We start from the raw sequence: 23,369 nt of genomic DNA, 5'->3' as shown, positions 1-23,369 counted from the left end.
GAGGGGGACAGCGTTCTCCTGCTCATGTGCCAGTTAGTCCTGGCAAGACGAAAGCTACGTATGCACAGCATCTCAGGATGCAGGAGACCATTTGCGCATGGGCGCAGCTTGGAGCACTCTGATGATGTCAGCGGAGCATTGCATTGTCAGGAGTTACTTTGATTTCTTAAATGGTAAGAGATTAGAAAGTGTAGATATACAAAGGGACCTGGGAGCCCTTGTTAATAAGTCACTGAAAGCTAACATGCAGGTGCAGCAAGCAATTCGAAAGGCTAATGGTATGTTAGCATTTATCGCAAGAGGATTTGAGTACAGGAGTAGTGAAGTCTTGCTTCAATTGTATAGAACCTTGGTTAGACTGCACCTGGAGTACTATGTGCAGTTTTGGTCCCCTTACCTTAGGAAGGATATTATTGCCATAGAGGGAATGCAACGAAGGTTCACCAGACTTGGTCCTGGGATGTCGGGCCTGTCCTATGAAGAGAGATTGGGGAAACTTGGGCCTGTATTCTCTAGAGTTTTGAAAAATGTGAGGTGATCTCATTGAAACCTACAAAATACTTCAAGGGATAGACAGGGTAGATGCAGCTAAGATGTTTCCCCTGGTTGAGGAATCTAGAACCGGGGACACAATTTCAAAATAAGGGGGAAGTCACTTGGGACAGAGATGAGGAGAAATTTCTTTACTCAGAGGGTTGTGAATCTTTGGAATTCTAGACCCCAGAGGGCTGTGGAAGCTCAGTCATTGAGTATGTTTAAAGCAGAGATTGACAGATTTCTAAATACAAATGACATAAGGGAATATGAGGATAGTGTGGGAAAAACACATTGAAGTGGATGATCAGCCATGATCATATTGAATGGCGGGACAGTCTTGATGGGCTGAATAACCTAGTCCTGCTCTTATCTGCCTATGTTCCTATAAGCAGATCTGGAAGAGTTGTCAAATCACCGAAATGATATATGGACTCTTAAGCTTCTATACCAGTAAATTTTATAACCTCTATCCCGAATAGCTAATTTTGATATCTAATTTTGCGTTTTACTAGTAGCACATGGGACTTATCTTTGGAAAGAATGGGGATGTTACATGATCGCCTTAAGAGTGATGTCCCTTTAAGATCTCAATATGCTAATGAGCTAAGTATCAGGATGTAGTCATGTGACTATAAGGCAGAGTCACTCTGCAACTGTAACACCTAGAAGAAAGTTCTGTAAATAGTTTGCCCTGTCCTGTACGTATTAGTTTAGCTGTTAATAAACCTGTTAGAGATCTTCAACAAACTGGACTCCATGTATCTTATTTACTTTGCACAAAACTAATTACAGCTACTTTTGGATTTCTGCATATAATCGCACATCTGTCTTCACCTGAAGTTGCTGCAGCATTTGTGCATAATATCATTAGCTGTTATTTAGTCAGCAATTATTTTGGCCAATATGAATCTCAGTTTTAGTGATAGTTCTGAATGCAAGCTGTTGCTTCTTTGTTCAATTGCTTTTTGTTTTTATTTTAATTTCCAAAAAGAGTGCCGTATAATCCTAGGTATTTATACAGAAGAAGCCAATTCTCAAAACTGATGAGCTGATAGAGTGTGAAATAGGCAGAACAGACCATGCCTTAAAAACATTCTAAACATAATTTGATATTTCTCTTCAGAAGTCATCACATCATATTGCCTGCTCCAGAAAAACAAGTCTGGAGGAAATAGGTCTTTTTCTGATAGGCAATGTCCAGGGAATATAATCATACCATAAATAATATTTGTACTTGCCAAGTTAGGACTTCTTTCTTAAACTTCAAAGGACAACCCATGCAGTCAATAAATAGATTCTACCACTTAAAAAGATAAGGACAGACTGACTGAAAATGCAGGTGAAATTGAGATCAGTGAAATTTCTTGTACATTTATGATTACACACAGCTACCTATATAATGAATAAGATTCACTGTTTCAGAGCTTTGTACAACAACATTCAAACAAATGAAATGAGAACAGAAAGTACCGGAAATACTCAGCAGGTCTGACAGCATCTGTGCAGGGAGAAACAGAGGGTTTAGTTTCATTAGCTTGCCGCCGTTCTGGGTGGAGAGCTTCAAAAAGCTTAGGGAGGATTCTGACTTAGAGGCGTTCAGTCATAATCCTACAGATGGTAGCTTCGCACCATTGGCTCCACAGCCAAGCACATACAACAAATGTCTGAACCTGCGGTTCCTCTCGTACTGAGCAGGATTACTATTGCAACAACATATCATCAGTAGGGTAAAACTAACCTGTCTCATAACAGTCTAATCCCAGCTCACGTTCCCTAGTAGTGGGTGAACAATCCAACGCTTGGTGAATTCTGCTTCACAATGATAGGAAGAGCCGACATCGAAGGATCCAGAGACATGCACTGTGCAGCCGTGATATTTTGCGCGGCTGCTCATTAACATGGAGGGGGTGGACTGCATAACCCTGATGACATAGCAGGGGCGTGCGCTTTGTCCCTGGCAACGGCGTCCAGCGCCATCGTGCAGATGCTGGCACAATTTTTAAAGGGCTTCAAGCCCTGACAGGTAATTGTAATCTTTAAAGAGGAATGGATGGTACATCTACATTTAAAAGTTTAATAACAGAGTGAAGCCCCTCTTCCACCCTTCACTGACCAAACAAGTTATAGATTTCCCTCTCCCCCCAAAAATCTTTTTGGTCGGTCCTGACCTTTCACCCCCAAACTTTATTATCTTTGCCCTTCAACCCCTTCCCACCATCCCCTCAGCCAATTGTAACAGTTTTCCCCGCTCCTCCACTCCCCAACTCTTTTACTAGTACATTGATAATTGTGTCAGGGCCGCTTCCTGCTCTCGCACTGAACTGGAAAACTTCACCAACTTTGCTTCCAATTTTCACTCTTCTCTCACTTTCACATGGTCATCTCTGACAGTTCTCTTCCCTTCTTTAACTTCTCTGTCTCCATCTCTGTGGATAGGCTGTCCACTAGCATTTGTTATAAGCCCATCGACTCCCATGGCTATCTTGACTATACTTCCTCACGCACTGCCTCCTGTAAGGATTCCATTCCATTCTCCCAGTTCCTCAGTCTCCGACGCATCTGTTCTGATGATACAACCTTCACAATAGCGCCTCTGATAGGTCTTCCTTTTATCTCCACTGAGAATTCCCCCACACTGTAGTTGACAGGGCCCTCGACCATGTCTGACCCATTTCCTGCACTTCTGCCCTCACCACTTCCCCTCCCTCCCAGAACCGCGACAGGGTTCCCCTTGTCCTCACTTTCCTCCCCACCAGCCTCCACATCCAAAGAATCATCCTCTGCTATTTCCGCCACCTCCAGCGTGATGCCACTACCAAACGCATCTTTCCCTCCCTTCCCCTGTCAGCATTTCGAAGGGATCGTTCCCTCCGCGACACCCTGGTCCACTCCTCCATTACCCCCACCACCTCGTCCCCTTCCCAGGGCACCTTCCCCTGCAATCGCAGGAGGTGTAAAACCAGCCCATTTACCTCCTCTCTCCTCACTATCCCAAGCCCCAAACACTCCTTTCAGGTGAAGCAGCGATTTACTTGTACTTCTTTCAATGTAGTATACTGCATTCGCTGCTCACAACGTGGTCTCCTCTACACTGGGGAGACCAAACGCAGACTGGGTGACCACTGTGCGGAACACCTCCGCTCAGTCCACAAGCAGGACCCCGAGCTTCCGGTTGCTTGCCATTTCAACACTCCCCCTGCTCTCATGCTCACATCTTTGTCCTGGGACTGCTGCAGTGTTCCAGCGAACATCAATGCAAGCTCGAGGAACAGCATCTCATTTACCAATTAGGCACCCTATAGCCTGCCGGACTGAATATTGAGTTCAATAATTTCAGGGCATAACGGGCCCCCTGTTTTATTTGATTTTTAGTTATTTTTTCTTTTTTATATATTTGTTTGTGATTATTTTATTTTTATTTTATCTTAGTTTGTTCAGTTTGCCTACCTACGTTTCTCATGTTTGTACTTGCAGCTGTTCAGTTTTCAGTCCGTTAACACCCTATCTGTACTAATGCTTTGTCTTTCAACACACCATTAACATATTGTTTGCCTTTGTCCATGACCTTCTGGTCAGTTATTCTCTGTGACCTTGTCCTATCTACACCTTCTCCTTTGTTATCTCTTGCCCCACCCCCGCTTACTTGCTTAAAACCTTTCATATTTCTAATATTTGCCAGTTCTGAAGAAGGGTCACTGGCCTGAAACGTTAACTCTGCTTCTCTCTCCACAGATGCTGCCAGACTTACTTTTTGCTCTAATGGGCATGCATCTTTTTACTATGGGCGCTGTTAATTATATTCATTGCGTATGATGAATTCAAATCACCATTTACTTTATATTTTTACAGGACATTCCACTTTAAGGGAATTATTGCAACCTTTATCTTTTTGTTAGATTGAAGCCATGACATATTCAGTCTGCAAATTCTATTATTTTGACTACGTGAATAAGATTAAGCTGCAATAGATGCTACATCCAGGCAGTATCAGCTTTTGACTTTTTTCTTCCTTTTAGTTTTGAATTTAAGGTAAAACGTTGCTGGGACATGCAATTACACCATCATATTACTTATCATATAATATATATTTCTTCATAATCTGTTATAATTCCCACCCCACTCCCATACCAATGAATAATAAGTGGAAAATAATTGACAGACCCTACAGAAAACCTTGAGGAATATAAAAAGTGTAGGGGTGAAATTCAAAAGGAAATTAGGAAAGCAAAGAGAGGGCATGAAAAAATATTGGCAAGTAAAATGAAGGAAAACCCAAAGATATTTTATAAATATATAAAGAGCAAGAGGATAACTAAACAAAGAGTAGGGCCAGTCAGCCCAGCCTTGGTGGTGGGAAAGTTATTGGAAAAAGTTCTGAGGGACAGTGTAAATCTTCATTTAGAAAGACATGGATTATCAAAGACAGTCAGCACGGATTAATGAAGGGAAGGTCGTGTCTGACTAACATGATTGAATTTTTTGAGGGGGTAACAAGGAGGGTCAACAAGTAAAAGTCTATGGGATCCAAGGCAAAGTGGCAAGTTGGATCCAAAATTGGCTCTGAGGCAGGAAGTAAAGGATAATGGTCGATGGGCATTTTTGTAACTGGAAGGCTGTTTCCAGTGGGACTCTGGAGGGCCCAGTATTAGGTCTCTTGCTTTTTGTGATATATACCAATGATTTAGATTTGAACCTAGGGGACATGATTAAGAAGTTTCCAGATGACACAAAAAATGGCCATGTGGTTGATAATGAAGATGAAAGCTGTAAACTGTAGGAAGATAGCAATGGACTAGTCAGGTGGGCGGAACAATGGAAAATGGAATTCAATACAGAGAAGTGTGAGGTAATGCATTTGGGGAAGGCTAACAAAACAAGGGAATGCACAATATATTGTAGGATACTGAGATGTATGAAGGAACAGAGGGGCATTGAAATGCACATCCATGGATCCCTGTACGTGACTGGACAGGTGGATGATGTGTGTTGTTGTAGTAACATCATAGCTTGGGTGTTATTGATAAAGTCTTGGAGTCTGGATAAGGTCAACTAATTACTCTTTTATTATTTACACTTCTCTATTTACACTCTCCTCAAGCCTAATCAGCTAGCATCCTGCGAGCTGCTACTCCCTTCTTCCAAAGCCCCTTACCATGTGACTGTTACATCATCACCAGTAGAGTGGGAGGGGTTGCTCTCACTGTCTCCAGCATTAATCCTTACATGTCCTTATACTACAGATAAGGTGGTCAACAAGACATACTAGATACTTGCCTTTATTAGCCGAGGCATAGAATATACGAGCAGAGAGGTTATACTGGAACTGTATAAAACACTAGTTAGGCTACAGCTGGAGTACTGCAAGCAGTTCTGGTCACCGCACTACAGGAAAGATGTGATTGTACTAGAGAATGTACAGAGGAGATTTCGAGGATGGTGACTGGACTGGAGAATTTTAGTTATGAGGAAAGATTGGATCGGTTAGGGTTGTTTTCCTTGGAACAGAGGAGGCTGAGGGGAGACCTAATTGAAGTGTATAAAATTATGAGGGGTCTAGAGTGGATAGGAAGACCCTATTTCCCTTGGTTGAGGAATCCATAACCAGAGGGCATAGATTTAGGGTAAGAGGTTTACAGGGGATTCGAGGGGAATTTCTTTTCACCCAAAGGGTGGTGGGAATCTGGAACTCACTGCCTGAAAGGGTAGCAGACACAGAAACCCACATAACATTTAAAAAGTACTTGGATTTGGATTTGAAGTGCCGTAACCTACAAAGTTGCAGACCAAGAGCCAGAAAGTGGGATTAGGCTGGACGGCTCCTTGTTATCTGGTGCGGACACAATGGCTGGATGGCCTCGTTGCATGCTGTAAAGTTGTTTGATTCCCCAAAGCGTGGGTTGCATGTATAAACAGCATTATGCTAGGGTGACAGGATAAAGCCAAGAACAACATACATAACATAAAGTGAATTGAATTGAATTTTTCTTGGGTGTGCGGTTGATTTATGCCATTCAAAATATTAGTGTTTGTGCAGTGAACTACAAACTCACCTATCCCCTGAAAATTCTGGCAGATAATTGCAGTATGGATAATGAAAGGTTGACTGTACCTCTATTTATTAATCTAACAAAGCAGAAGAATCTAGTAAAGGACGTTTTGTCAGACAGCTATGCTCTTTTAAATTATAACTGTACATGTTTTTATAATGTAGAATATATACAACATATTAACTCTATGTAGGGCAGTGAAGACAAAAACCTTGGAGCCATTTAAAGGACAGCTGAATGCTGTGTTGGGGCTGTAGAAGCTTCAAGATGGATGTAGTAAGAGGGATAATTGCTCCGCACCCCCACCACCCTGACCCCACCCCTATATTTATTTTGTAAGCATTGAGACTTCAGTCTTTTCGCATGTTCAGTTTTACAATTTTCTGTTGAAATCAATACAAAAAGAAAACTCCAGACTAAATTAATTGTAAAATAACTGTTTAGATCAGTAGGATTACTTAAAGAATTTAAATGAGAGGAGGACAGTGAAACATTTATTTTAGCTAGACTGCTGCTTGTGAATTATTAGATGTTTGAAAAATAGTAAACAAAGTAATAGAAAAGGCAAGATAAGGTCACTAACTTACTACTAATGTGCCTATTATTTGTATGTTGTGAAAACCATATACTTCAATACAAATTAATGTTGATGTCTGCTTAGGAGAACCTGCTTTCACATATCATTTCAAGACAATTAGAGATTTGATTGCCTTTAAGGACAGGGAAACAGGATGCATTATTTCTTACTTTGTAGTAATTTGCAAGTATGAATGAATAGATCATGGACTAAATTTTGCTCATGCTCCATAATTACATAATGGGATCAAATATATATAAATGCACAGTAAACATGTATTACAGTTAGCTCATAGAAGCTCACAGATTATTGCATGCTACAAAGCAGAAACAGGCCAATCCATTCATGAAGCCTACACCTGTGCTTTTCTCCATGTGAGCCATTTAGTCCCACCCTACTCTAGTGTTTCATCCTCATCTCCCTTAGTTTTCCCCCTTTTCGTACAACTGTCTTTTACAAACTGTTGAAGCAGAATTTAAGGCAAAGAATCCTGCATAAAGATTTATTTCCTTTTAGTGTTTATCTTAAATTTATACCATTTCATTACCTGACCTACCAAGCTATCATAATTATTCATAATCCTGGAGAACTCTATCAAGTTACGCCTTAACCTTCTCAGCTCAAGTGTAGAAAAAGCTCTGTAACATATCTTCCTCGTCAATATTCTATTGGATCAATGCTGCACCTTTGTACTGATTTTTTTTATTCCTATGATGGATACCCAAAACTGCATAACATATTCCAATTGTGGCCGAAATAGGGCTTTGTACAAGATATGCAGAATTAGCACATCCTAACACTATGATAACTTGAAACAATTTTTCAAATTATTTCAACTGAGTCATTTATAAACTTATGCAGAAGGTTTTATTTTTGCTTTTTAAGTACCAATTAAAGAAAATGTACAAATGTACTCAGCTGGGCTTCTGCTCTGAGCAGTAATTACCCAGAGGCATTAGATTGGCAAAAGAAGGTGAGATATAAGGGTTGAGCAGAACAAGAGTAAGATCCAGAAATTGTAAAACTGAAATCTTTATTGCACACTGTAATATTGGTTTGAAAGCTAGTAAGTTTAGAGCCCTTCATTGACTTACTACTAATCTATGTGTGACTTGCATGGTTCTAAATAATGATCTTAGAGGAGCAGGAGAGGGTCGATCAGACAATTCAAGGGCATAGGAGACAAACCATCTGCACCTACCGCTATCTGATTCAGCATGACATTAAAACCATTACCTGCATCTCATAAGGGAACAATATATGTATGGATTTTTCTCACCAAAATTGCATCAGTAGGAAATGGAACAGTGAAGAGTTCTGCCTGAAACCTGCCCAAGAAGAGACCACCAGTATTTTGCTTTCAGGAACCCACCAGTGACTAAAGCTTGTAACTGCTCTGTCATTAATAGGTGCTGTGTGGTGACTGTGGTTTCATGAACATTGCTATTTCTCTCTTTTCCTGCCCATACCACCATTCGGGAAGCCAGTCAGATGTTCCAGTGGGTATTTAAGTAGTGAGGAGGCCATAGTTTTGGAATACTATCTGACCTGCAGGTTTTCCAGAAACTGAGAAGAGAAACACTATATCTGGACAAATTCTTTGTCTTTTACGACAACTATTACAGCTCCCTTTGCCTTTTATTCCATGACACCTTTGTCATTTAATCTCTCCCACCCTCTACCCTAGCACAGACCTTCTCTTTTGTTCTTCCTCTCTCCTCCCGCCTTTCAATAGCATAAAACCCATCACATTTCTATCTTCCTTCAGTTCTGAAGAAGTCATATCCAATTCGAAACATCAATTCTGTTTCTCTCTCCACAGATGCTGCCAGACCTGCTGAGTATTTCCAGCACTTTGTTTTTATCTGAGATTTTTGGGATCTTCTAACTTCCTTCTTGATGTGTATGTTTAGTTTAGTTTAGAGATACAGCACTGAAACAGGCCCTTCGGCCCACCGAGTCTGTGCCGACCATCAACCACCCATATTATACTAATCCTACACTAATTCCATATTCCTACCACATCCCCACCCGTCCCTATATTTCCCTACCACCTACCTATACTAGGGGCAATTTATAATGGCCAATTAACCTATCAACCTGCAAGTCTTTGGCACGTGGGAGGAAACCGGAGCACCCGGAGGAAACCCACGCAGACACAGGGAGAACTTGCAAACTCCACACAGGCAGTACCCAGAATTGAACCCGGGTCGCTGGAGCTGTGAGGCTGCGGTGCTAACCACTGCGCCACTGTGCCGCCCTGTATATTTAACTGAAATTCAAAACAAGTACAGAAAAATATAAATTTTTCCAGGAAATAATGGATTTCCCTATCTTCCTATACTACGACGAAAAGGATGATGAGGCAAGTATAGAGCATAAGAGAGTTAAAGCTGCATAAAAGCATCTTTAGCCAACCCGTAGATACTCACTCAAAATGGTTTATTCGCCTTGGAGCTCATACCTTGATCTCAATATATTAGATGGCTGTGCTTTTCTCCAAATGCTATTGGGGAATTATACCAGCTTCTGACAGAAGACTTGAAACCCAGATTAAGCAGTACAACATTATCAATAGTGTTACGACCAGGCGAGAAAGATGTCTAAGGGTCCCTTTCAGCCTTCACCTGGTCTTACTGTAACAGCATTTAATTTTTAAACACACCGTGTTTTGAGCTCCCCCTTGGTGAATCCTTGTTCACCGCTTTCCAATTATAAGGCAAAGAAATGAGCACAAACAGGCTTTCTTAGGTTTAGTGAAGAATAGTGAAATTTATTAAAACTTAAACTCTAATTCGGTTAACGCCTACGGATACACACCGTGCCCCATGTTAGCATGCATATGCGATACGCACATGCAAATAGAGACAGAAAAAAGCAGAAGAAAAGATAAAGTGCAACAGTTTGAGGCAATCCCTTTGGAAGGTTTTTTGTTACTGTGCTTCGAGCTCGCTGTAGTCCTTGATTGAAGATATGATCTTGCTTTTCGTTGGGGCCCAGTATCCTTCTTAAACTTTGTTCACTGTAGGAGACTTTTCTCTCATGGGGTTCATGTGTCTTCAATGGGTCTGGAGTTCTGTGAGAAAGATTTGGGAGCAGACAGGAGAGGCTGTGGCGAGCTAGCCACAAGACGTCTTTTCAGCGCAGGAGCAAACAGATTTCTGCCAGTTCAAAACTCTGTGGCAAGTTCAAATTCAAAAAAAACCTCAGGCGGCACAGCGGGTTAGTCATGTGACTAGCTGGTGACCACGTCTGATTGTGTATTCGGCCATCTTAGCAGTTAACCTGGAATATGAGCTCCTCCATGCTCAACGTCTGGTCATCAAAAGTCCATTGTGGATTAAATTGGAGCAGGTAGTACCCCCTTTGTCCTTTCCAAGTACTGTCTGTTAATTTGCAAAAATGTCTCTCCAGCCAAGGATCCATTGTGGGTATTTTTAACCAGTTCTTTCTTCACTCCAGTAACAGTTTAAAATTAATGTTCATGTGGCGAAATTAATATTCTTCATTCTTGGCAGGTGGGAGCCTGCATGACAATAGCTATAAACGCAATCACAGCATTGCATTTTTGTGCAACCAGATCCTGTAAGCTGCCTCAGGTGGTCTAAGTCCCATCAGTCCGTCAGCTCTGTGCCACAATCTTAAGGAAGTTACAAATGTTCTGTTTAAACTGGCATCTCAATCTCATCTCAAAAATAAGGGGGAAGCCACTTAGAACTGGGATGAAGAGAAATTTCGATCCTCAGAGAGTTGTGAAATCTTTGGCATTCTCTACCCCAGAGAGCCAATGAAAGCTCAGTCATTGAGCATGTTTAAAGCAGAGATTGACAGATTTTTAAATACCAATAACATAAAGGGATATGGGGATGGTTTGGGAAGAGGGCATTGAAGTGGATGATCAGCCATGATCGTATTGAATGGCAGTGCAGGCTCAACGGGCTGAATGGCCTACTCCAGCTCCTATGTTTCTATGTTCCTAGCACGTTTTTAATGGACCCTGCAAAGCAAAGTGAGTGACCACAAAACTTTTACAGGTTGTGTAGAATTTTCCCCAGAGGATCCCATTGGCTGTTCCCATGTGACATGGAAGGCCCAATTTTCAAAAGCAGTAGGGGTTTCACTCAATTAATATATATAATTTAGCACATCAATGTCTATTACACAACAAACTGGCATGATTTGTTTAAACTTCTGAACTAACGAGCTCTTGACAAATATGGTGGAGCCCTGTGATGTTAGCCTGGCAAGGTGTTCAAGAATCATTGAGGCCTGCAGCATGCTGCATAATTCTGCACTTCAGAAAGGCTTAGTCCTTCCAGATGCAATTGAGGTTGACAAAGAAGAAAAATCAGGGCCATCACTACCAGATCAGGTGGGGAACAAAGAGGGTGATGCAGTGTTCCCCAAAAAATCATTGCTAGCAGCTTGAGAGAGACGGCAGGAAATGATGAACAACTGCTTTCAATAGAACTAACGGTAAAACAGCTAAGATCATGACCCACTCCATTAGCCTGTTATGAATACTGCTCCCCGTGTTTACTTTTATGTGCCTAAAATCTTACTACCTCATTCTCCTGACCTCTTAAATCTAGGTGGTTCTCCCTGAGTAACAGGAGGTTGGGGGGTGGGGGGTGGGGGTGGTGGGGAGGCAGGGGGGTTGGTGGGGTAGTGTGAGATACTCAGATATTCCTGGAGTGTTTTGAGGGTTGTGGTGATACACATATCAGTGAAGCTGTTGGCCTTGAAGGACCAACTTCAAGTTTTTTTTTCTTGTGGTGACAAGGCTGCTGGGCATAAAGCTCCCTCAGCTATTGGCATCAGAGGGAGTCCAAAATATGGTACATTTGTGGTCACTATCCTCAAAGATAACAACATCTTGAATTACTATTTTTGGCAGTCTGCAAGTACTGGGCATGGGCTTATTTGAGCACCAGGCCAAGTAGTCTCAATTACGTTCTGGAAACCCCGATCTGTGATGCTGTTAAGGATTTCTTGCAAACCATCTACAGAAGTAGCCATAGCTGCTATCCCAGAAGCTATGGACTATTCTGAAATCTTCTGACTCCTTCTTGCTGCAAAATCTCATCCGGACAGCCGTATGCTTCAGGGTGGACTGGATGGCCTTATACATTTCCTTCTTAGTGTTGTAAATGCAAGTTTGCCTCACATGCATGAAACAGTCTCCGGTGCCTACACTAAGATCAATGCTCTTTGGTCACCTATCTCTTAAAAACCAGGCCCATGAGATCAGAATTCCTGAGCTCCTTAGCTGAAGGCAGTCATTTCTCCATGCTTCAGTGAGGCACAGTTGGCTCTTCCTCTTCCCTTCCAGCTCCTTCTTCTTACTGGTGTGGGGCATCACCTTGTGATATTTTCTTCAACTGATCAATGATATCCTCCCTTGGAGGTTTATCTGAGCCAGTGTTTGAGTAAGTATAGGTCGATGCAAAGTTTGGATTGGTAGCGCCTGTTATTTGGGCACGACAGGTGCCGTTGAGGTGCGAGATGGCGTCTGAGGCACACATGCACACTTCTGCAGCAAGTCCCGCCAGCCGCCATATTGGTGAAAGTGTTTCCGAGCATGCAGTGAATGGTCACTGGAAGTAGACAGAGTAGGCAGATCATGACATCAAACAGCGTACAACACTGAATTGATGCTAGTACTGCCATTTTGGAGCTCCATGCTCCAGCTAACACTATCTCTTATTCATGCACAGCTGAACATGCAATCTGCAGCAGGTAGGAACCTCCTCTCTCCACCCAGACCATCAGTGCTATTTAAAGGGTTTATCAACTGCTTGCATGTTATTTTCTGGTTGATTTCTTCTGGCTTCCCAATAATGGCCAGCACCGTTTCCTCCATGGGGGGTCAAGATGTGCAGGCATGCCTGTCCCCCTCCAGTTAGCTCCTGCTGCCTCTGTTTGTGTGCCATCTTGTCGCACAAAAGAGAGGAAAATGTGACTGTATGTGGTGGAATCTTTTGGCTGATTTTACTGCCATGGTTGAATAGCTGGCAGTGTGTGAAAGCTGTGAGATGTGGATGTAAGGTTGCAGTAGTGCTAAGTGTGTGAGGGTGAGGTGAAACATATGAATGTTAGGTATGAGGTGTGATTGATAGAAATCATTGGTAGGTGAGTGATGGGGGCGTGGTGCATTGAGCAGTGTGTGACGCTAATGGTGCAGTTAGTAGGATATGGCATTTAAAGGTGCACTTACTGACCTTGATCACTCGTGTGAGGTCATTGAACGTCTTCCAGCACTGCATGTAGGTCCTCAGGGCTTGACTCTTGGCAGCAATTGCTACAGCTTATCTGGTCCCACTGCCTCCTGAGAATTTGTCTGGCTCCATGTCGATTTAGGATATCTCTCCTATTTTGCATCTCCTCCATTAAAATCTCCAGTACAGCTTCTGGAAACTTGAAAATCATGCTCTCTCATATTTTGCCATTCCTCTGTCTTAACAAGACCAGAGTCAGTTGCAGAATAACTTCTAGCACTTGCTCCAGCCACAATGCAGCTCCCCTTTAAGAGGTGCAGGCCTGTTGAAGTAGTGCAGGCTAGCTTTAACTAGTGCAAATCTCTCATGATTTTGGTCCCTCTGCTGAGGTGTGCTGCCACTGAACAGGGCAGTTAGCACTGCCTGCATACTGCAATCATGTTAGTTAGCAGTCTGCCCGAAGTTTGCTGCCTGCATCACATTGAACAGGTGATGGTTAATTACACATGGTGATCCACATGTCTGTTTTCAGAGGCTATCGAGTTTAGCCCCGGTGAGTTGAATGCAGTTGTTCTTGAGATTCCAGGTTGCTTGAGATTGGTCATTTTCTGGACAAGTGGGGCTTACTTTTAGGAGAAGTACATACATACATACGAACATACAAATTATGAGTAGGAGTAGACCACCCAGCCTGCTCCACCATTCAACAAGATCATGGCTGATCTGATTGTAATTTCAACTCCACATTCCCACCTACCCCCGATAATCTTTCACCCTCTTGCTTATCCAGAATCTATCTCCCTCTGCCTTAAAAATATTCAAAAACTCTGCTTCCACTGCCTTTTAAGGAAGAGAGGTCCAAAGACTCACGAACCTATGAGAAAAATAATTTCTCTTCATCTCTGTCTTAAATGTGTACAAGATTATGAGGGGCATGGACAGGGTGGATAGGGAGCAGCTGTTCCCCTTAGTTGAAGGGTCAGTTACAAGGGCTCACAAGTTTAAGGTGAGGGGCGGGAGTTTAAGGGGGATTTGAGGAAGAACTTTTTTACCCAGAGGGTGGTGACGGTCTGGAATGCCCTGCCTGGGAGGGTGGTAGAGGCAGGTTGCCTCACATCCTTTAAAAAGTACCTGGATGAGTTCTTGGCATGTCATAACATTCAAGGCTATGGGCCGATGGGATTAGGTAGACAGGTCAGGTGTTTTAATGCATCGGTGCAGACTCGATGGGCCGAAGGGCCTCTTCTGCACTGTGTTATTCTGTGATTCTGTGAAATGGGCGACCCCTTATTTTTAAATAGTGACCCTAGTTCTAGATTCTCCCACAAGAGGAAACATCCTTTCCACATCCACCCTGCCAAGACCCCTCAGGATCTTATATGTTTCAATCAAGGCGCCTCTCACTCTTCTAAACTCCCGCGGATACAAGCCTAGCCTGTTCAACCTTTCCTCATAAGACAACCCATCCATTCCAGGTATTAGTCCAGTAAACCTTCTCTGAACTGCTTCCAACACATTTACATCTTTAATTCAATAAGGAGACCAATACCATACACAGTACTCCAGATGTGGTCTCACCAATGCCCTGTATAATTGAAGCATAACCTCCCCACCTTTGTATTCAATTCCCCTCACAATAAACGATAACAATCTATTGAAGTGATTTATGACTTTAACCCCTTATAGGGACTAAACCAATCAGGCGTACATCCCTATGAATCTCCTTTAATTAAGTTCAAACCGGACAAATTCTTATAGTAACTTATTTGGGTCCAAAGAATTGAACTAGTCTTCCCTCAAAGAAAGAAAACTAACAGAGAATATTACCATCTTTCAGATAGCCTATTTTAAAAAATAATTATGGCCAAGTTATAAATATCCCAGATAACGATAAGGGTCTGGGAAAATCGCTTCAATATGTATCTCTCCACTTACAGAGACACAGAGAAGGGGTTCTTGTATACAGAATACTACATGAGATGATTTATTAACTTTTATATATTTGTTAAAGAATTGAACATGCAATACACTTTTATGTGGATAAGTATATCACAATATCAAATATTACTAAGAGATGTAACACATAATCTTATTTCTGAAATAAAATCCAAAAGTTTAACCCTGCTAATGTTCCAGCAAAATATCTTAAAATATCCATCAAAATTTAAAGTAAACTTTTACTTTAAATTCCCTGAGTAAGCCATAGAGTGAGAAGTATTGATGAAGAATTCAACACTTCTAATTTTTGCTTCAGAAACCCTCATGTTTGTACTGTTTCTAAGGTATCATCTGACCTTTTAGCATATAGGTGTTACCTTTCTGTGTGTGTTTTTCTGACTTTTGAAATCCATATTTGGTAGTATCATTAACTAACATCTCCACTTAATGTTTTGCTGGAATTCCCGTGCTCTTGACGTTGTGAGAAATTATCTGGTCAAAATGTTTATAATTGTGTTTACTTGACATCTTGTTCCTGTAAGTTCTATTCCATTTGTTATTTTATTATCTATAATTGTGTTTTTTATGGTACCTTGAAGCAACCTTTTGAGTCGATCTGTCTATATTTTACCAATACTGTCAATTAAGTTTATTGCTACCTCTTACTGATGTCATACAGGATGTTTCAATATGTGTTTATCCTCCAAGATCCCGGCAACAGAAATTCTGAAATGGATTTCCCAACTTAAAAGGTGTTTCAGGTTCACATTCTATTGTAACAGGGACCTTGAAAGACCTTAAAGTTTCTAACTCGATCTTCTTAAAGAGAAAACTGACCATTTATTCAATCTTTAATTCTAAAAGGTATAATATATTAATTATATCGAAATTCTACCTAATTAAACCTATTATACCTATGTTTCATCACACTATTAGCTCTCCTAATTACTTGCTGTACCTGCAAACTAACCTTTTGTGATTCATGTACTAGGACACCCAGATCCCTCTGCATCTCAGAGCTTTCTTGCAATCTCTCACTATGTAGATAATACGCTTTTTTTTTCTTCCTTCCAAAATGGACAATTTCACATTTTCCCATATTATGCTCCATTTGCCAGATCTTTGCTCACTCACTATATCCCTTTGTAGCCTCCTTCTGTCCTCTTCACATTTTACTTTCCTACCTATCGTTGTGTCATCAGCAAATTTAGCAATTCAGTCCCTTCATCCAAGTCATTTATAGAAATTGTAAAAAATTGAGACCCAGCACTGATCCCTGTGCCACACCACTCATTACATCTTGCCAATGAGAAAAAGACCCATTTATGCCTACTTTCTATTTCCTGTTAACTAGCTAATCTTCTATCCATGCCAATATGTTACCTCCTACACCATGAGCTTTTATTTTCCGCAAGAACCTTTGATGTGGCACCTTATCAAATGTCTTCTGGAACTCTAAGTACAGTACATCCACTAGTTCCCCTTTATCCACAGCACATGTTACTTCTTCAAAGAACTCCAATAAATTGGTTAAACATGATTTCCTTTTCACAAAACCAAGTTGACTTTGCCTGATTACTTTGAATTTTTCTAAGTGCCCAGCTATAACGTCTTTAAGTAACTGAGCAATGATGGAAGATCTTATAATTAAGGTGAATTTCTGAAGATTGTCAACTTTCTGTATTCTGAAAAATTTCTGCCATTATCAGCCTCTTTCTGGCAGCTCATCTCAAACTTTCCCATCTCCCTTGGTTCTTCTGCCTCCATTTGTTGTGTTTCTCAACCTTGAAGAGGTTGCATCCTTTGAAATGCTGCAGGAACACCACATTTCCCTCCCTCCCTGTGACACTAAGAAAAGTAAGAAGAAACCTTTCCCTGCATTAAAGTGAGTTATCCTCCAGGAAAATGCTGTGTGAGTCTTGCAGTCTGACAAGGGCAAGTGGAAGTCCTGCTCCACCCATGTTTCTGGTGAGTGGAAACAAATCTAACCTTATGTCTCCCTATTGCCTTATTCACAAGATCTCTGCCAGCCCTGTATCAGTCCTGCAGTTAAGGAGTTGTATCCGGACTGCACTGTCAGTTGAAGGCAGCACTGCATTGAACCTCTAATTCATTATGGTCTCCCAGACATTAGATGGATCAAAAAAATATATAGTACATTGTTCGAACAACCAAATAACTCATGATCTGGCTGAACATGTACCAGCATACATTAGCACGCAGAACCACTTTTGAGTTGTTTGGCAATTCCCTCATTGTAATTCACTTTGACTACATGCACTTTGCCATCTGTGTACCTTTCCATGCCCTTAATGAGCCTAGTGCATCATTGGTACGCACTTTCAGGGCACCACAAGTGTTCACAAGATACAGTATTGTACACAATACAAACAAAATACTGAGCAGGCCTCAGAATCCAGTGTTCCATACTGGAGCAGGCACCAATGTGCAGCAGTGCTATGGGATGCAAAGAACGCATTACTGGCCCCATAGTTTCCATTAATTTGTCATCTTATTCAAGGCAGGTAAATTCCAACCCTGTGTTCTCTCATTCAGTGCTTATAATTCAAATGAATCGCATCATCCATGCCCCTCAGCAGCTATAAAATCTATCGCATATGTACAGCATTGGATCTTTGCTTGCAATTTCTCCCAGGAAGAATACTTTCTTTTTATCACTCTCCTGTATTGAGCAATTACCCCTCCAACTATACAATTAATTCTATGACTCTTAGCTATTCTTAAAAGTGGAACTTTATCAAGTGCAGCATTAGATTCAGCAGGCAAAATATGCCATGGGTCTGACACTATATAGGTGATATAAAAGTTTCAAAAGAAGCCGGTTAGAGCTGCGACTCCACATTCACCAAAACTTGTCTCAGCCCAGGCCACCACAGGTAGGGCTGAATTTTATGGGGCCCTCAGGAGAGGGATAGGAAGTGGAGGCGGTGGGGGGGGGGGTGAAAAATCAGGAGGGGATGCATTGGCCCAGAACCGCATCGTCATTATGTCAGTTCCGCGTTTTACTAGTGGGGAGAAAAACCTAAGGCGACGTTGCCTCCATGACATGGTGGGACTGCAATTAAGCTCATTAACAAGGTAGTTAAGAATAAGTTGCATGTATTTGACTGGGATTTTATGTCGAGTTTGGTATTTTATGATTGACCTTACAATCACAGGCCTTCAGAACCCCTCAGCCAGCTAAAGCTGGCAGCACCGAGGCAAGGCTTCAGTACCACCTCTGGAAGTCAGCCATATTGAGTTTGTTGGTTGATTGTTGGCTGCCTTGAACTGGAAGAGCGGGTAGTGGAGGCCATCTTCCTCTCTAACAGATATTCTGCTTTGACTGCGGTTGGGGGAGATAGCTTCTCAGGAGAATTCAGCATGTCTTCCCATTGATGTTGAACTTGCTTCATTAGTGGGTGTTGAATCTTCCTCGGCGTGAAGAGATTAGCATCTTTTCACAAAGTAATACTATATTCTGTCTTCAGTCTCCCTAGAACAGTGAACAATTTTGGGAATTCCTCTTTAAAGTGACTTTTAGATTCTTGTTGTTTAACTTCTACTTTCTCTGTCAAATGAAGGTCAATACAAGCTTTTCTATTTAAGAGTGAGAACTCCTGATTTCTTAGGACATACAGTGTTTCTAATTTCTGCTTTCCCTTGTACTGAAGTGTTTCTGTAATGTCCCTTTTACTTCAAATTCAACCCCTCCTGGGCAATGTAACTGAGTTTCAGTTGGTTGCAGAAAGTGTGTGGATAACCACGGCTCTCTGTCTGATAAGACTGTTACACTTGCTCTGGTGTCGAGTTTGAAATTAGTGATATATCCGTTGACATATATGTCTGCAGACCAAAATGCCTGACTCAGATCATTGATCTTGCCAAGAAAATGTTTTGATTGCTCTGCTGCATGAGGTTGTTTAACTTTGTTAACCACTCTATTCTTGAATGTTTTTTCTTCAGAACTTGAGTAGGTCGAGATTTTATTTTGCATATTTTTCTGAAATGCTCTATTTTCCTACAATAAAAGCATTCTGCTCTATTTGCAGGACATTGTTCACACCTGTGGGTACTTTAGGCACCACATTGCTGGCAGGGTTTAATGGTGTTTTTCACTTCTTCCCCCAGCCCCCTACCTTTCATTTTGATGTGTCTTTTTCAGCCCTCTGGTGAAGGAACTGAATGTTGTTGGAGGTTTCCTGAACCAAAGTCCTTCTTCTCCAGTAGGATTGCTCCATTGTTCTTTCAGACTTCAGCTTATCTCACCGGCTGAATTGTTTTGTCCAGGGTGAGCTCTTCTTTAGACTGCAAAAAAATCAGATAGGGACTCATCAGCAATACCCACAACAATACAGTCTCTTATCTATTCTGCTTTAAGGTCTCCATATTCACATCCTTCAGCTAGCTTGTAATATTGACAAAAGCATTGACTGTTTTGCCTGGTTTCTGGACCCTTTTGTTGAATCTTGCTCTTTCTAAAATCCTATTGCTCCGCAAGTTGAAATAAGAGTCAAAAGCTTTTAAAACTTCATTGAATTTGGCAGATGTTTCATTCAGACCTTGTCTGGCAATCACATCAGCTGCTATAGCCCCAGTGGAATACAACAGTGCATTCACCTGCTCTGCTTCAGACTAGCTATATAACTTAGATGCAATTCTATATCTGAGAAACCTTTATCTCCAGAATAACCAATTTTGGGTTTGATTGGTCCTTCCATCTTTCTGGAATTGAGAATTTAAGCTAATTTTTTCAATTTATTCTACTTTTGAGTTTTTCCCTCTGGAATCAGAATTTTTCCATGTATTTTCAGCTCTGCACTGATTCCAACTATGGCCAAAGTTTCAGCCTTAGAAATCTCGCCGCTAGACTAAGGATTAATTTCTTCCTTGTACTAAACTCCATTTTATAGCATTACTGCTATACTCCTTTAACTCCGTTCTCATGGAGAATCGAGTATTTGCAGCCTCGTTACTTGTTTTGTATTTTTCTTGCTCCAGACTCCATGTGTATTGGCGCCGACCACGGATCAGCCCTCGTTAAGGACTTTCCCAGTACTGCCTGCCCAATGCTGGTATGGACAGAATTTTTAAACTTCTTTCAGGGTTGCTCACCAGATCCTGGAATGTTGCTTGGTTCTCCGACTCAAGCCTGCAATCATTGGTCCGGATTTCTACTGCCAATTCCCCAACTCTCTGTGTCTGGAGCTCATCCACAACCTCCTCCTGAGTTCCACAGTTTTTTGGCACTTTTTTTTCCAGGTCAGGCCTTTTCAACTAGTTGCTTCAAATTCTTCATCTGGGTGTTGGGTGGTAAGAGCTTCTGTTTTTCTCGATCTCACCACTGATCACTATATCAAATGTTTGTTCGGTACACTGCCACCTTAGTTATTCTAGCTACTTAGTCTGCAGTAGTTAAAAGATTAACCTTTATTGCATTATAACTATTTACACTTCAGACCAGTCTTGTGACTCCTCCAAAGCCATGCTGCATCTATTCTCGAGCCTTTCTCACTTGTGATCTCTTACATCATCATGGTAGGATGTATTCTTTACACTCTTTCACTTTAACTCTTTCTGACACTCATATACGACACCAGCCTGCTCCCGGAGGTGCATAAAATTGCAGGCAGCATTTTCTTTTTGTTCTGGTGTTCAGTCCGCAATGTGGCTGTAATTTTTTTTGGCTATAGTATTAGGATCTAGCACCGAGGGATGTCTTCTGGCAGTATTGTCCCTACGTAGTATTTTTAAAGATAAGTAGGGTGGTGCTTTCCACAGGCAATTTGCTTTAGATAAACACTGAGCACATCTAATAGTTGCTGCATCAGCAGCTGATTTCCTCGAAAGGCTGACATACAAACCTACTGTTGAATGCTGCCAGGGTGCTTTTGAACTGTCCTGACTCCTTGTGTAGAAGAAAAAGTGTAGGTTTTATGTTTTTGTCCTGCTTACATGCCACTTTCTCATCTCTATTCTGGGTACTCGGTTCTCATCTCGGTTCTGGGTACTGTCTGTGTGGAGTTTGCCAGTTCTCCCTGTGACCGCGTGAGTTTCCGTTGGGTGCCCCGGTTTCCTCCCACAGCCAAAGACTTGCAGGTTGATAGGTAAATTGGCCATTGTAAATTGCACCTAGTGTAGGTAGGTGGTAGGAGAATTGAGGGAAGGTGGGGATGTGGTAGGGAATATGGGATCAATGTTGGACTAGTATAAATGGGTGGTTGATGGTCGGCACAGACTCGGTGGGCCAAAGGGCCTGTTTCAGTGCTGTATCTCTCTATGACTCTATGACGACAGAGGCAGTTATCCATCTTGAATTGAATAGAGTAGCACAGCAATGTGAAGAAGCTGAATTAAAACATAGTTAAAATTATAAAATTGCTGAAGCACCCAAACAAATCATATTGATTTATTCTATGTTTTCTACTCTTGATAGGCCCAATAAATTTCCCAGGTCCACTCCTGAACTTAAATTACCACAAATGACTGTTTAAACAGGATTCACAAAATTCAATCAAATGATACAATAGATGAAAGGATGTCAACATTGATCACAATTCTTCTGAAGCAGTGATTTTAATAGAAGCTTTTATTAGCTACACTTCAAATCATTTTAGACAGGAAATAATATTTATTTATTTGCAGATGCTTTTTTAAAATGTATTAGATTAGAGATACAGCACTGAAACAGGCCCTTCGGCCCACCGAGTCTGTGCCGAACATCAACCACCCATTTATACTAATCCTACACAAATCCCATATTCCTACCAAACATCCCCACCTGTCCCTATATTTCCCTACCACCTACCTATACTAGTGACAATTTATAATGGCCAATTTACCTATCAACCTGCAAGTATTTTGGCTTGTGGGAGGAAACCGGAGCACCCGGAGAAAACCCACGCAGACACAGGGAGAACTTGCAAACTCCACACAGGCAGTACCCGGAATCGAACCCGGGTCCCTGGAGCTGTGAGGCTGCGGTGCTAACCACTGCGCCACTGTGCCGCCCTATTCATTCAATAGATATTGGTACTGCTGACAATGCCAGGATTTATTGCCCAACCTTAATTGCCCTTGAGAAGGGAATGGTGAGGTGCCTTCTTGAACCGCTACAGCCCGTCTGGTGAAGGTACTCCCACTGTGCTGTTAGGTAGCGAGTTCTAGCATTTTGACCCAGAGACAATAAAGTGTTCAGTTCCATTCGCAACTCCTCAGATACTGAAGCAGTTCATGCTCGCATACAACAAGACCTGGACAACATTTAGGCTTGGGCTGATAACTGGCAAGTAATATTTGTGCCACGCAATGGCCATCTCCAACAAGACAGCATCTAACCATCTCGCCTTGATGTTCAATAGCATTATCTTTGTCAAATTCCCTATCATCAACATTTTGTGGCTCACTATTGACCCGAAAGTTAACTGGATCAGCCACATAAATAATTTGGGCGGCACAGTGGTGCAGTGGTTAGCACCGCAGCCTCACAACTCCAGCGATCCGGGTTTGATTCTGGGTACTGCCTGTGCGGAGTTTGCAAGTTCTCCCTGTGACCGCGTGGGTTTTCGCCGGGTGCTCCGGTTTCCTCCCACAGCCAAAGACTTGCAGGTTGATAGGTAAATTGGCCATTGTAAATTGCACCTAGTGTAGGTAGGTGGTAGGGAATATGGGATTACTGCAGGGTTAGTATAAATGGGTGGTTGTTGGTTGGCACAGAGTTGGTGGGCCGAAGGGCCTGTTTCAGTGCTGTATCTTTAAATAAATAAATTAGTGACAAGAGCAGGTAAGGGGCTGGACATTTTGTGATGAGTGATCATCCATTCTCCACTTCTGGCTGCAGATGATTGCAAACCCTTGAGCCTTGTCCTTTACACTTGCGTGCTTGGCTCCAACATTGTTGAGAATTGTGATGTTCATGGAGCCTCCTCATTCTCCCATTCGTCATTTAATTGCCAACCACCATTCAGGACTGAATGTGGCAGGACTGGAGAGCTTCGATCTGATCTGTTGGTTTGGGATCGTTTATCTCTATCTAAAGCATGCAGAGTCCAC

This window comes from Heterodontus francisci, chromosome 16 (assembly GCF_036365525.1).
Source record: "Heterodontus francisci isolate sHetFra1 chromosome 16, sHetFra1.hap1, whole genome shotgun sequence".
NCBI classification, from domain to species: Eukaryota; Metazoa; Chordata; class Chondrichthyes; order Heterodontiformes; family Heterodontidae; genus Heterodontus; species Heterodontus francisci.
The sequence above is the reverse complement of the archived record's forward strand: the minus strand, read 5'-3'. Positions refer to the sequence as shown.